The 14,247-nt window shown below is 47.5% G+C and overlaps 1 long non-coding RNA gene across 1 annotated transcript; it reads right to left on the reverse strand.

The window, feature by feature from the left end:
- Positions 1-479: 479 nt before the first annotated feature.
- On the reverse strand, positions 480-6,434 carry LOC121437697. The gene is made up of 3 exons (XR_005972994.1): positions 6,172-6,434; positions 3,142-3,305; positions 480-1,276 (listed from the first exon to the last, which is right to left on the reverse strand). It is a non-coding gene; the product is annotated as an uncharacterized LOC121437697 (long non-coding RNA).
- Between the last annotated feature and the right edge of the window lie 7,813 nt (positions 6,435-14,247).

Here is a 14,247-nt window from a genome sequence, read left to right on the forward strand (position 1 = left end):
GGCAAGAGCAGTTTCTTGCCCAAATGGCTATCAAACTCCATAACGAGCCTCTTTGATGCCCATCTTCCTCTTGAAGTAGATTGGTGCTGCCAGGAGCAGAGTGTCTCATTGTCATGAAAAGTCCTAAGTTATTAAAACATTTAAAATGCCATATTCTATAATCTTTGAAAAATATGAAGAATGCCTATCTAAAATATATCTACTCACATCTAGAAAATATTAACTAACATGACTACAAACTTGACTATTATTTATGATTATCCATCAACAACCTATATTTCCTAATTATACATTACATTTTAATAATGAACTACACAATCACAATACCTTAATCAATATCAGAAATACATATACATATAACAAAATTGACCGTAAATCTCTATCAATAAAGCAAAATCTATACTAATGCAAATTATTCATACCTATATCATATCCCCCTTTAAATGTAAAAGAACATTTATAAACATTTTTTGGGAATATGGGCGCAGTTACTTCTCTCCAAACTGCTTCCTGCTGAATGGGGGCATCGTTAATTAGGTCTTTCATGATGTTTCAGAATCCAAGGCTGGATGCTTATTCCTCAGAAAAACCAGTCAGTCTTGGGGCCGAAGAAAGGCTGGCTTAAGTAGCCAAAGGATGGAGAAGGGAGAGCTTTGCTTGTGAATCAGATGCTCAACCCCAAATAGAGTAGGATGCTTAGAGGCAGTGAGGAGTATGGGGCACAGGAAGGCAGACACCGCAAAGGGATGCTCTTGTCCTTTCTGGGATCAGGGGAGATCTTCCAGAGTTGTGCGGCCTTTCACTCTCAGGGTCAGACTTGTAAAAAATATTTATTTACTTATTTTATCTGTTGGCTGTTTTGTCTGCATGCATGTCTTTGTACCATATGTGTGCCTGGTAGGCCCCCTGAGACTGTAATTACAGACCATTGTGAGCCCCATGTAGGTGCTGGAAATCGAATCCCAGTCCTCTGAAGGAACAGATGGTGCTCTCAACTGCTGAGCCCTCTCTCTGGTCCCAGCTGAGGATATCTTTAACCTCGGAGGGGGAGGAGCAAGGCTAGGCAGGTTTAGGTCAAACTAACCCTGCGCTGTAGTCTGACGAGACATCTTTGACATGTTCAACATGCCTACGTGCAGAGCCGAGTAGGAACTGCCCCACAGGTTAAGGCAACAAAGGAGACAGGCATGATATGTAGCAGAGATACCAAGCAATTGCATTCCTTTCTTCTGGCCCACTGGAAGTCTGAAAATCAGCCAGAGACGGCTCCAAGTGCCTGTAAAATAGCCAGAGTAGCTGCCGTCATGACCTACATAACCCACAACCGAGGCGTTACCTGCTGCAAACTCATTGGGAAAGGGGCCAATTCGTGCTCAGCTGTGTGATCTCCGAAGTCCGCATGTGTAAGTCAGCTAGAGGAATCAGGGTTTCACTAGGGAAATAGCCAGGCATGGTGGCAAATGCCTTTAATCCCAGCAGATCTTTGAGTTTGAGGCCAGCCTGGTCTACAAAGCAAATTCCAGGGAAGTTAGGACTGCACAGAAAAACCCTGTCTTAACACCCCTCCCCCCCCAAAAAAAATTAAGGGAGAGAAGTTTTTTTCATAAAGTTTGGGAAGACAGTTTATTTATTGACACTTATTCATTTACTGAAAGGCTGTAACTGAAGGACTGCCCCCCTGAAGAAATGCGCAGACAAAGGGGGTCTGCAGAGCTGCCGAGAATCTGGATGCTCACCACATCTGCTGACCAAGAGGCATCCTTCCTAGTTTTGTGCTGGATCTTGATACGGGACCTTGTACACCCTAGACCTGTGCTGTGTTGCTGAGCTCCTGCTGCAGGATAGAACGTTTGTTTAGCTAGATAAGGATATGTTGTTGTTTCACCTTGCCTGCCTAACGTACCTGATTGGTCTAATAAGAAGCTGAATGACCAAATAGCTAGTCAGAAGGGGCATAGGAGGGGCTGGTGGGTAGAGAGAATAACTAGGAGGAGGAACCTAGTCCCCAGCGAGAATGAGGAAGAAAGAGAGGGAGATGCGCAGGGTCAGCGAGCCAGGCAGCTGCCAACCACCCAGACATGGAGGAAGCAGGAAAGCAGGACTACAGAATGAAAGGTAAAAAGCCCCGAGGCAAAACGTAGATGAAGAGAAACAGGTTAAATTAAGTTATAAGAGCTAGCAGGACAAGCATAGGATAAGGTCAAGCACTCATAACTAATACTAAGTCTTCATGTCATGATTTGGGGGCTGCTACAGTATCCCCAAAGGGTTATGCTGGTGTTGATTTAAGTTAGGGCATTACAATATAATCCAGAAGCATTATGGGATGGAGAGTTAGCTCATCAGTTAAGAGTGTTTGCTGCAAAATCCTGAGAACTGGAATTCAGATTCTGTCTCCCCCATAATAAATCAGACATCCCTTGAATGCCTGTAACCCCAGCACCAAGGGTGGGAGACAGGAAGATTGCTGGGGCTTGCTGGCTTCTAGCATAGCCAATGAACAGGAGCTCTGGGTTCAGGGAAACATCCAACTCAAGGGGAGAGGTAGAAAGTGACAGAAGAAGATACCTGACCCCCTTTTCTAGCCCCAACATGTATGTACCTGCACACAGGTGTATATGTGTATTATATGGAGATAGGTACACACATAGATAAATAACTAAGCAATCTTTTTTTAAAGGAGTAAATCACCCATGATATTTCAACAATATGGCTTCCTGACTAAGACCAAAATAAATACAACACCAACAGACAAGGCCGAAATAAGAACTACAACACCAATAACACAGAAGGGAGGAATTTCAAGAGACCTCACTCCTGCACTAAGAACTACAGGCAACTAAGGAGCACAGAGAGGAGAGAGAGTCTTTCCCAGGGAAGAGCCCCTGATGGCCAGCCCTGAAATTATACACATACAAACAACGCTAAGTGGATTGAGCAAAATGTGTGTGTGTGTGTGTGTGTGTGTGTGTGTGTGTGTGTGTAAAACAATAACAAAAAAAGGGGCATGAATTTGAGAGGGAGAAAGGGGAGGTGTGGGAGGGGTTAAAAGAGAAAAGGAGATATGGTGTAAATAAATCTTAACTTCAAAAACTTGAACAAAAATAAAGAAGCAAGAGTGACTGGTATTAGCTTTGCTACCTGTGGCCATTGCCCTGGTAAAGTGCACCTTCTCACATGGAACCTTCCAGAAGCCTGCTCCTGGGCAGCTGGAGGAAGCTGGAGATTCTCGGGCGCAGACCCCACCCTGTGCCAGGTCCTTGATGGATGAGTCCGTCTGACTGGAATAGGAATACGGAGAAACCCTGTCTCGAAAAATCAAAAAAAAAAAAAAAAAGTCACAGGCAGAGTCAAGCGCGAGTCTTCGCGGTGGGCTGCAGTGAAGGCTTGACGGTACTCCAGAGCCTCGCTCTTCGCCCCGTTCCTGTCCTGCTCCATGCCAGCTGCCCTTTGAGAGCGTTTCCTCAATACATCTTGTACTTGTCTCCTCATCTCGGGGCTGTTCCCTAGAGAGCCTGATCTAAGCGAATGAGAAGCTGTGGTCAGTCCCTGAAGAAGGGAGCATTGTGCTAGAAAATGGTGTCGTAGGAAGCTACTCCAGGCAGGGAGGGCAGGCAAGGCCTCCCTAGGAGGGGGCTTTCAGCCAAGAAGGTTCCAGACGTAAGAAAAGGCACGGGAGGGGAACTGAAAATCAACAAAGGGTGCAGGAAAGGTCGGCATCGTGTTCTAGGAACAGGACAAAGACAGATGGCAGGTGGGGACGGGGCATGGAAGTTAGAGAACGCTCCAGCAGCGACGCATAGGCTGTGCGACAGGGACTTTGGAGCTCACAGCAAGTGGGCCTTCCGCTGGGGTGTGATGTGAGATTTAATAAGCGGTTGCTCTGCCCGGTTCAAGCAAGGTATGGAGAGGGGCAGTATGGATGGTGCCGCGGAAGTGAGAGAGAAAGGTGTGTTCCGGGAGGATTGGCAGGGTTCCGTTCACATTAGCCAGGAGCAGCTAAAGGGATGAGTGAGTTTCTAGCTTTACCATTGAGATGGAAACCCTGGGAAGGAGCCTTGGTTTGGAGACATAGGAGCCTATATATAATCTAAATCTCTTGAAAGCCAATGTGGAAACTGAGACCTGGGGAAGCTGAGTAGCCGGCGCCAGTTCATCACTAGTACACAGAGTACTAGAAAATTAAAAGACAGCTGTAAATACCAATCTAAACTGGCTCTAAACACAGTGGGCTGTTAGTACTGAGAGCGGCAGAAGCCTTGCAGCCCGTAAATCCCGTTGGTCTCAGACTCACTGGTGGTCTTCCTGCCTCAGTTTCCTCCCAAATGCTGGCATTCCAGATACCAGCGCCCTGCCTGGCTTTAAGAAGTATGGCTTGACATCTGGGCAGTGGTGGCACATGCTTTTAACGTCAGCACTCAGGAGGCAGAGGCAGGCAGATCTCTGTAAATCTGAGACCAGCCTGGTCTACAGAGTGAGTTCCAGGACAGTCGGGACTTCCCAGAGAAACCCGGTCTCAAAGAGAAAATAGAAGTGTAACTTGAAAGTTCTTCAACTCCCAACAGCATGGGTTGCAGAGCATCTAAAAGTCTCTCCACTGTGGCAGAATAGTAACGCCTCTTCAAAGCTACGGGGCGAGCTGGAGGGAGCTGTGGGGAGAACGGGCCATGATGCTGGAACTCCGGCCTTCTCCCACTTTCCCCTTCAGCTTAGCACTGCCAGGCCCCTCCCACCCAGGCAGCCCTCTCTCCAGCCAGGATCTCTTTGTGCCTCTTGCTGAACACAGCAAGCTCATTCATGTCTTTGTCAAAGGCACAGGCTGTTCCCAGTCTGGGGGACAGAGAGCAGGGTTCCTCAGCACCCATTCCCTTCTGGCAACATCTCTTCTTGCCTTTAGTACTCTGCTCTAAAATTAGCTTCTTTGCCTTGTCCCTCCTCCAGGGAGTGTTACCTCTCTGCATTCCTCACACACCCTGTGGAGACAGGTGCTATGGACTTAACTAGCCCCATTCTGCAGGCAAGAAATGTATGACTCTCTAGAGCAAGGCTACTGTAGGAAAGGGTGTAGGATTGACAGGCCCCGTGGCTCTGCTAACCCTGGCTGGGTGAGGGCACTAGTGCAGGTGGAATAGGAGGAGGCCCAGGTCAAGGCCAGCTGGGTTATTTTAGTTTAATTCTGAAACTTCAGAACCTTGAAGAGGGACCATGGCCATGAATGAGTGACTTTATTTATTTGCCCTCCCCTCTCACCTTTTTGTTTTTCTTTTTAAAGACAGGGGTCTCACTATGTAGCCCTGGCTGGCCCATGGAGCTCACCATATCAACCAGGCTGGCCTCAAACTCACAACAGAGATCTGTCTGCCCTCTGATCCACCGGTGCTGAGGTTCAAGGAGTGTGCCCCCACGCCCCGAATCTGTCTGCCTTTTTAAAGATGCCTGTATGTGCAGCTCTTCACCAAAGTAGCTCCATTGGTTTGACTGCACAGGCCCTGTCAAAGCGAATGAGACCCGGACTGTTCTGTTTCTGCCACAGGCCTCCCATAGGAACTGGTCCAGCAACAGCTTCCGTTTATATAGTACTTCGCAGCTTCCAGGCTACCAAATTGTTTCTTTCTTTCTTTCTTTCTTTCTTTCTTTCTTCCTTCCTTTCTTTCTTCCTTTGGTTTGTTTTTGTTTTGATACAAGTTCTTATAAAGTTCGGGCTGGCCTCCAACTCCATAGCAGCCAAGGCTGACCTTAACTGGGTCTCATCCCGCCCCATCTCCCCATCACTGGGATCAGAAGCGTGTGGCACCATGCCCAGTTTGCAAATTATTTTATTTTTAATTCTCACCCGATGGAGGACAATGAGTTGGTCCCCTGGGTAGAGGTGCTTGCTACCAACCCTGAGGTCCATTCCTAGACAGATGAAGAAAACTGACTCCTTCAAGCTGTCCTGTGACTTACATGCTCACACATGCACGCGCGCACAGAATCATGAGTATTCACGCACAAAAACATAAACACGTTCAGTGAAGTAAACACATGTTAAAACAACATTTTCCTATAAAATCAAGGCAATTCTGATGTAAACCTAGGCCTAAGATGAAGAAACTTAGATGAAGGCTTGGGAGAGAAGACGCCGCCCAGGTACCAGAGTCAGGATTAGGACCGGATATCACTAATGCTCACCTCCTGAGGATAGTTGCTCCTGGGGAAGCAGATTTGTTTCCAGAATCCACTCCTCTAAAAGCTTGAGAAAGTTCTAGTTGATTGACCTTCAGCACTCAGGAAGACCTTCTCGAGTGTGGTTTGTGTCCTGGCCAAGAAAAGCATTATTACAGGGACTTCCAATTACGGGGCAGTTTGCAGCATGCCCTGACCCAACCAGGAAGAGTTCCATTCCCAGCTGATAAATGACCTGCGTCTATAAAAGAGAGAAGATTCCAAAGAAAATAAACACAGCAAATCACTCCTTGTAGTAGGAAAGTTCCAGTGTGAGGGCAGAATAAAGAGCATTTCATAAGGAAGGCAGGCAAATATTCGGGGGGGTAGAAATAGAAAGTATTGTGAAAAAGAGATCCACAAAGAACAATAATTGGGAGGGAACTGTGGGCAAGAAGGAAAAGAACAGTGTGGCCTAAGAGAAAGGGGCAAAATGTCACAAATTAGCGTTTATTGAGCAATCTAAAACATCAAGAAGTAAAGAAAGTCAAAGGTTTAGGTCAAATAAATCAGTGTTGAATCCCACTGGTGAGGACGTCTTGGGGAACGCCCACAGAGGAGAAGAGGGACCCTAAGAACGGTTTACTCGGCTGGAGCTGTCCTGTGACCCTAATCATAGTAGCTCATTTACCTGGGGAGAAAGCTCAGCAGACATGAAGGCCCGAGTGTGGATCCCCAGAATCCCACACAAATGCAAGAAGTCTGTGTTAGCTAAGGTTTCTCCGGCTGTGACAAAATGCCATGACCAAAAAGCAAGTTGGGGAGAAAGGGCTTTATTTGGCTTACACTTTTATATTGCTATTAATTATTGAAGGAACTCATTCAGTGTCTCCTAATGCCAGTATTCCGTTTTATCAGGGTACATTTCTCATACTTAAGAAAGAGCTGAGGACATAGCTCAGTTGGCCGAGGTCTGGCTCATCCAGTACTCAGCCCTGTGTTTAATCTCCAGTGCCACATAAGCTTAGAGCAGGGGTGCACACCTCTGCTCCATAAGAGCTGGAGGCCTCTCTCAAAGCCAAATCAAACCAAACCAAATACACCAAGAAATTCACACTGGTAAAAATCCTAGTAACTAAATTACTCTTTATTCAAAATTTGTTATTAGGTTTCCCCATAAAGTTATAATTATTGTGATGGCAGGAACAATTACCTACAATCCCAGCAATGCAGCAGGCAGAAGCAGGAAGGGCGTGAGTTGGTAGCCAACCCGAGCAATGTAGTGGCATCCTGACTCCAGAATATATAAATTATTAGCCAGGCATGGTGAAGCACACTTCTAATTCCAGGACCCGGGAGATGGAGACAGGAAGGAGGATCAGGAAGGAGTTTGAAGCTGTCCTTGGCTACATAGCAAGTTCAAACCCAGCCTGGACTACAGGAGGCGATGTCTCAAAAAGCCAAGGGGTAAAACAAGAAAAAGAACTTAGACTCAGCACACATCTATACACACGCTATTACAGCAGAATGCTCTGCGTATATAAAGTTCTGAATGAACACACCTGTCATAATGTCATGCGTAGTCACAGGCGTTATAATTATTTTCAAGGTGTGCACATTTTAGCCATCTGTTAGCCAGGGACTGAGTGGGTGTTCTATTTCAGGAACCCTATGAAGCATGCTTTGCATTGTGCCTCAGTTTGTCCCGGAGGCTAGTAGTAGTGACAGCATTCTTTTCTTCTCTCCTCTCCTCCTTCCCTCTTCTTTCCCTCCTCTCCCTCTTTCTTCCTTTCCCCTCCTGTTTGTGTGCACTGTGGGTCAAATCCATGGCTTTATACTTGCTAAGCACACACTCTGCCCTGAACAATCCCCTTAGTTCAAGACATGCATGCCTTCTTTTTTTATTGTGTTTTTTTCTGAGTATAACTTTTATTTTATTTTTATCTTTTCTTTTTAACTATGTGTATGTGTATCTGTCCGTCTTTCTCTGTATGTGCACATCAGTACCAGTGCCCATGGAGGCTAGAGGAGTCAGATACCCTAGAATAGGGTTACAGGCAGTGTTGAGCAGTCAAATATGGGTTCAGGGAATCGAACTAGGGTCCTCTGGAAGAGCAGCGAGTGCTTCTAACTGCTCAGTCTCTTTTTTTTTTTTTCTTCAGCCCAAGACAATTGTTACTTACTGACCCAGAGTCCAGGCATCAGAATCCCATTGCTTGCAGATTCTATACCTGCTCAGACCCCTTCTCTGGTTTTCAGATGGTGACTAAAGAGATAACTTTTATCACTTGTTGTTATTAGACAGAGCCTCATGCAGCTGAGGCTAGCCTCGAGCTGCTGATCCTCGCGCCTTGGCCTCATATGTGCTAGGATTACTGATATATGCCATTCACAAACTCTGTGTATGTGCATGAGTGTGTGTGCAAGAGTGTGTGTGTGCACACATGTGTGTGTTTGTTTGTGCCGGGCACCCAGGCTCACACACACTAGGCAAGCATTCTGTCACTGAGCTACACCCCTAAGCCCAGATAGCCCTTCCTTGCTGTGTCCTCACATGGCTGGAGAAACAGAAGCCTAGAAGCATACAAGCGCCCTAATCTCACTGTGGGGCTCCACACTCAGCATCTTATTGGCACTGGAGTCTCCATCCCCAGACACCGTTACTGCAATTAGGGTTTCAACATAGGACCTTGGAGGAGGAAGACATTCACTCCATAACGAAGTGCTTAGAAAACAGCCGTGAAAAGAGCCCCGGAATGGGATCATGCCTGGACTGGTGTACACAGAAGCATCTAAGAGCCCTGGCTTCGGCTCCTCTGAATGGTCCCAGGATCAGCTGCACATCCCCCCACCCCAGGTTCCCAGGTGCTAACAGAAACTCAAGCTGTCACTGGCTGAGCTAAACCCCTGGGAGCTCTGAGCACCTGCTCCCCTCCTTTCGATGCACCTTTCCTTAGAGGTCTGAGCTGGAAGCTGAACCCCACCCAGGGGGCCACTCCTAAGTCCCCAGGTTTAAGTAGCACCTCCTGGCCCTGGGTCAGGAGGTCAAAGCTGTTTCTCAAGGCTGTTAGCCCGCAGGAGGCCTGCCCAGCCTTTCCCCTGTCCTTTGCCCATTCTGCCTTCTAGCACACTGTCTGTGAGGCCAACTCTTTATTTTAATGTGTGTTTTGCTTCTGACGGGCTCTTGGCTGATACAGCTCCCTTCCCCCGCTAAGAGAAGACCTCCCACAGTAGTGTCAGGGTTGGAATTACAGGTGTATGCTACCACGCCTAGCCTTCTAGCTTCTCTAGAGCACGATGTCTTTGTTTGCTGTGTTTGGTTTGATTTTTAAGATTTTCTTTTATTGAAAACATTTTTGCATAGCATACAATATCTTTTGATCGTATTTCTGCCTCCCCAGATTTCTCTAGAGTCCTCTCAGATCATCTCCATCTCCTACCCTGGTATATAGAGTGAGTTCTAGAATAGACGCCAAAGCTACACAGGGAAACCCTGTCTCAAAAACAAAACAAAACAAAACAATTAATAGACCAATATGACAAAAAAAGTACCCCAAATAAACCAAAATGAGACAAAAAAGTCTACAAAAGTATCATTGACTTTTTTTGTGTTGGCCCAACTGCTCCTGGGCATGAGGCCTGCTCCAAAGTGAGATTAATATGTCCAGTGAGACTCCATTGGAGGAAACTGGTGTTTCCTGTGCTAGCAGGTAGCTGATGAAGGGGGCTCTTGTCTACTTCTCCCTCCCAATCTGACTTGAACCCGTGCGAGCCCTTTGCCTGCTGCCACAGTCCCTGTGAGTTCGCCTGTGCAGCTATCCTGCTGTGTCCAGAGGCCGCTGTTTCTACGGAGTCAGCTGTTGCCTCTGGCTCTAGCAAGCTTTCCCTCTTCCACACAGGTCCCTGAGCCTTGGGGGTCAGGGTGGATGGAAACATCCCCATTAGGACTGCATGCTCCCATGTCCCTCACTCTCTGCACGTGGTCCAGTTGGATGTCTCTGTTAGCTCCCATCTACAGCAAGGGGAAACTTCTCTAATGAGAGCTGAGTGAGGCTCTGATCTGAGTCCCAGCCCAGTGTGGTCCCTGGGGTCCCGATAGAAAGGTGACTGACACACAAAGGCATGGGAACGGCTAGAAGACAAGACTGAGAGGGTCCTCGCCTTGAGTTTTGAGATAAAGTCTCACTGTGTAGCCCAGGCTCCCTCAAATGCTCATCTAGCCTCTGCCTTCTGACTGCTCAGACTACAGGCTACCATCCCCATCTTAGCAACCGTAGCTTTTGAAATGGTGGCTCATTTTCCTGATGTATTAGTCAAGATGCTTGTTTTCAAACCACACACACACACAAAAAAAAAAAAACTTAAACAAATAAATAAATAAAATCCCGACAACAAGATGGCTGACTTGTCGGTGGAAGAAGGGTTTACTTAAGGTGACTCAGGAGCTCCAAGACCCCAGAGAAAGACCAGGAGGGTGAATCAGGCATGGAGGAAGGCTTCAGCTGCATGCTCCAAAATGACTTACTGTGGATCCCGCCCTGTTACCATCTCCCAAGAAACATGGGCAGCCGGACTCCAGTGGATGCTGGTCACCGTTCATGGAGTCTGCTGCTCGGGGACACTGATCTCTTGGTGCTCCAGACTCCACGGCAGCCATCCCATCACTTCTAAATGATGCCGTAAGCCTGGGGCACGCCCTCATGATTCTAAGTTCCTGGCCCGAGCCCCTGACTGCCCTTGCTCTGAGCATTGTGGGGGAGAGTGGTTTCTTTTCTTCTCTTCTTGTTTTTTGCTGTTCTTTGGTTGTTCCTTTGGAGACAGTCTCGGATTGCCCAGGCTGGCATTGTACCCTGTCTGTAGTCAAAGGTTGGCCTTGACTTCCTGCTGCTCTGGCCTCCACTCCCCAAGTTCAAGGATTACCCCAGCAAGCTGCCAGCATCTCTTCCCTTCTAAGCTTTGGTACCATAATGGGAACTGGGAGCTGGCCTCATGTGAACTTTATCCGAGTAAGGATGGCTTTGACAGGAGCCAGAGGGATGGCTGAGCATCCTCTGTTCTTGCAAAAGACCAGAGCTTCATTCCCTGCACACATATCAGGTGGCTCACGACCACTGTAGCTCCAACTCCAGGGGGTTTGCCAGCCTCTTCTAGACTCCAGAGATGTCTGTGTTCACACGCATGTACACACACACACACACACACACACACACACACTTGCTCACTTGTAGAGCTCAGAGAGCAACTTGTGGGGGTCAGTTCTCTCCTGCTATGAGAGTTTCAGGGATTGAACTCAGGTCATCAGTCTTGGAAACAAACACCTTCACGCATCGAGCATCTCCCTGGCCCTCGCGTCTAACCTTTTAGGACACCTTATGCCACTCTTCTATACTCATGTTCCCATTCTTTGCTATTTTTGCCGGACATGCATGCTCATTTTTGGTCCCAAGGAATTGTTCTCTTAGCCTGGAAGACCCTTCTATGTTCCTTACTTCAAATCAGCGCAAACAGCAGTTCAATGAAAACCTTGTCCAACCCCTCAGACTCCGCTCTTCCTCTGTGGCGCTTGTTGACGCTGGAAGTCTCCTTTATAAAAGAAATTGTGATAGAGAGAGGGAGGGAGAGGGGAGGAGAGAGGGGAGGGGAGGGGAAAGGGGGGAGCGTGCGTGTGCGCACAGGTGTACACGTGGAGGTCAGAGAAAAACCGTGCGAGTCTGTCCTCGGCTTGCACCTTGTTTACACGGAACAATAAGAACCTGTTATTGTTCCATGACGTCCACACCAGGGTAGCTGGCCCGAGAGCCTCAGGGTTCTCCAGTGTCCACCTCGGCCTCATCAAAGGACAGCTGAGTTTACAGACAAGCCCCAGGGAAATCGGCTTCCCCTGAATTCAGGAGCCTTACCCACCAAGCCGTTGTCCCTGTCCTGCAGCGTTCCTTGAGGGTTTGTTTGCGACTTGTCTCCCCTCCCTAGACGGTGAATTCCCGCGACAGGGATGTACAGGAGCCAGAGGGACACCACCTCCTCAGAGCAGAAGTCTTCATGCAGGCTCTGTACTGGCTCAGCCACGCTCACCTTGCCTTTCCTCCTCTCCTTATCCGAACCGGCTCTCTGCTGACAGAGTTCCAGCTTTGCAAGTCGGCTGCATTAGTACAAAGGGTCACTGTTGAGTGAGTGAGGTCAGACTCACTGTTCTGACTCTACCTAATCTCTTCCTCCATCCGATTCCCAGCCTGCTAGGAACAATGTTCTAAACCATGTTCCTAAGTGCAGCTGATCTTACAACTCAACAACCCAGACACGGGGTTTCCAGCCCCAGAATGAGCCTGGCCCGGGGTTCTCATCTATCTGTCTAAGATGAACCAAACTCACCCTGCATTTTATTTTCCTAATGATGTAACAGCTTGGTGTTTCCAGAATACAGACTTGTGAACTGGAAACATACGCGTACATGGGATAGCACCGAGAAGCGGCACTATTAGAAGCACCATCAGCCATTTCTTAATTATTCCTCTATTTTAGTTGAAGAAACAGAGAAGATGAGGAACCTGTTCAGGAACAGCTAACAACAGAGGTGGGCATGTTCACAGCCTAGCCTGACTTCTGAAAGCCATTCTATACCAGCCTACAATCTATATGGAATGGTTAAGTCAACCTAATGGCATTGTGAACAGACTTCTTCTAGGTAATTATCAGTTATAGCAAGTCTTTCTCTGCCCTACCAGCCAGCTCCCCCCCCCCAAAAAAGACACAGAGACTTAGTAATTATCCCTCAGCCTTAGCTCAGGCTTGTCCCACTAGCTCTTTAACTTAAATCTACCTGCTTTAATTAATCTACATTTTACTATGTAGTTTTTACCTTTCCTTCATGTTTACACATGTTACGGTGTTTGTGTGGCCGTCAGAGGATGATTTTGAGGCCCGGCTCTCCCCTCTCACCTACGTGTGGGTCCCTGGGATGGAACTCAGGGTTCCATGCTTGCGTAGTGTTTACTGCTCTAGTTGACAATGTGATCCTTGGGGAACAGCGATCTAAAAACGAGGTGGACTGAAGTCTCACGCGATAGTTACTTTTATTATTTAGAGCGTCGGGCAATTTAAACTGAGTATTAAGAAGAACCGCATGAGTGAGGTGTTCCATCACAAGGACAAGCCACATGTGGCAAACCCTGTTTTTCTACAGAGGCACGCGGACGAAGGCAGCTCACTGCTATTCACTACACCTGGGAGGAGCGCGGTAACACATTCCAAGACAGTTCTGTGTTTTGGAGAAGTTGAGGTCACGAGACTCATGTCTTGTTTTCTTGGCGTTTTCTCACAAGATCTCAGAATTCCCCTCCCGAGACTCCATTTTTTAAAAGAGCTATTTATTTATTGTGTATACGGTGTTCTATCTGCATGTATTCCTACATTCCAGAAAAGGGCATCAGATCTCATTAGAGATGGTTGTGAGCGTCCATGTGGTTGCTGGGAATTGAACTCAGAACCTCTGAAAGAGTAGCCAGTGCTCTTAACTGCTGAGCCATCTCTCCAGCACCTCCAGTCCCCCACCCCCGTCCTCACCCCCACTCCCTGCTGCAAGATTCTGTTTTTGAACCATGTTCTGACGGTATAACAACGGCCTTCATCCACCAAGCCATGCCTCTGGTTCCTGCCCATTTTCTTGAAGAGTCTTACAAAGCCTTTGTGTAAAATTTCTCTTGAGAGCCAGGCGATGGTGGCACACGCCATTAATCTCAGCACTCAGGAGGCAGAGGCAGGCAGATTTCTGTGAGTTCGAGACCAGCCTGGTCTACAAAAGCGAGTTCCAGCCCAACCAGGGCTATTACACAGAGAAACCCTGTCTCAAAAAACAAGCAAGCAAACAAACATTTCTCTTGATCTTTCAAATGCCCTCTAAGAAAAACCATGACAAAAGTACTGGCTCGTGTGTACCCGCGCAAGGGTAAGCTGTGGGTCTTAGACTAATAAGTGGTGGGTTTAACCCTGTCTTCAGCTGGGTGTGGTGCACACTTGTGACTCCAGGAGTCAGAAGGCAAAAACACGAGGATCCCCTGCAAGTTCGAGTTCAGCCTAGTGTCTGTAAAGAGTTCCAAGCTACAGGGT

This window comes from Microtus oregoni, unplaced genomic scaffold (assembly GCF_018167655.1).
Source record: "Microtus oregoni isolate MIOR12 unplaced genomic scaffold, Mior012 000053F_ref0000044, whole genome shotgun sequence".
Taxonomy (NCBI): domain Eukaryota; kingdom Metazoa; phylum Chordata; class Mammalia; order Rodentia; family Cricetidae; genus Microtus; species Microtus oregoni.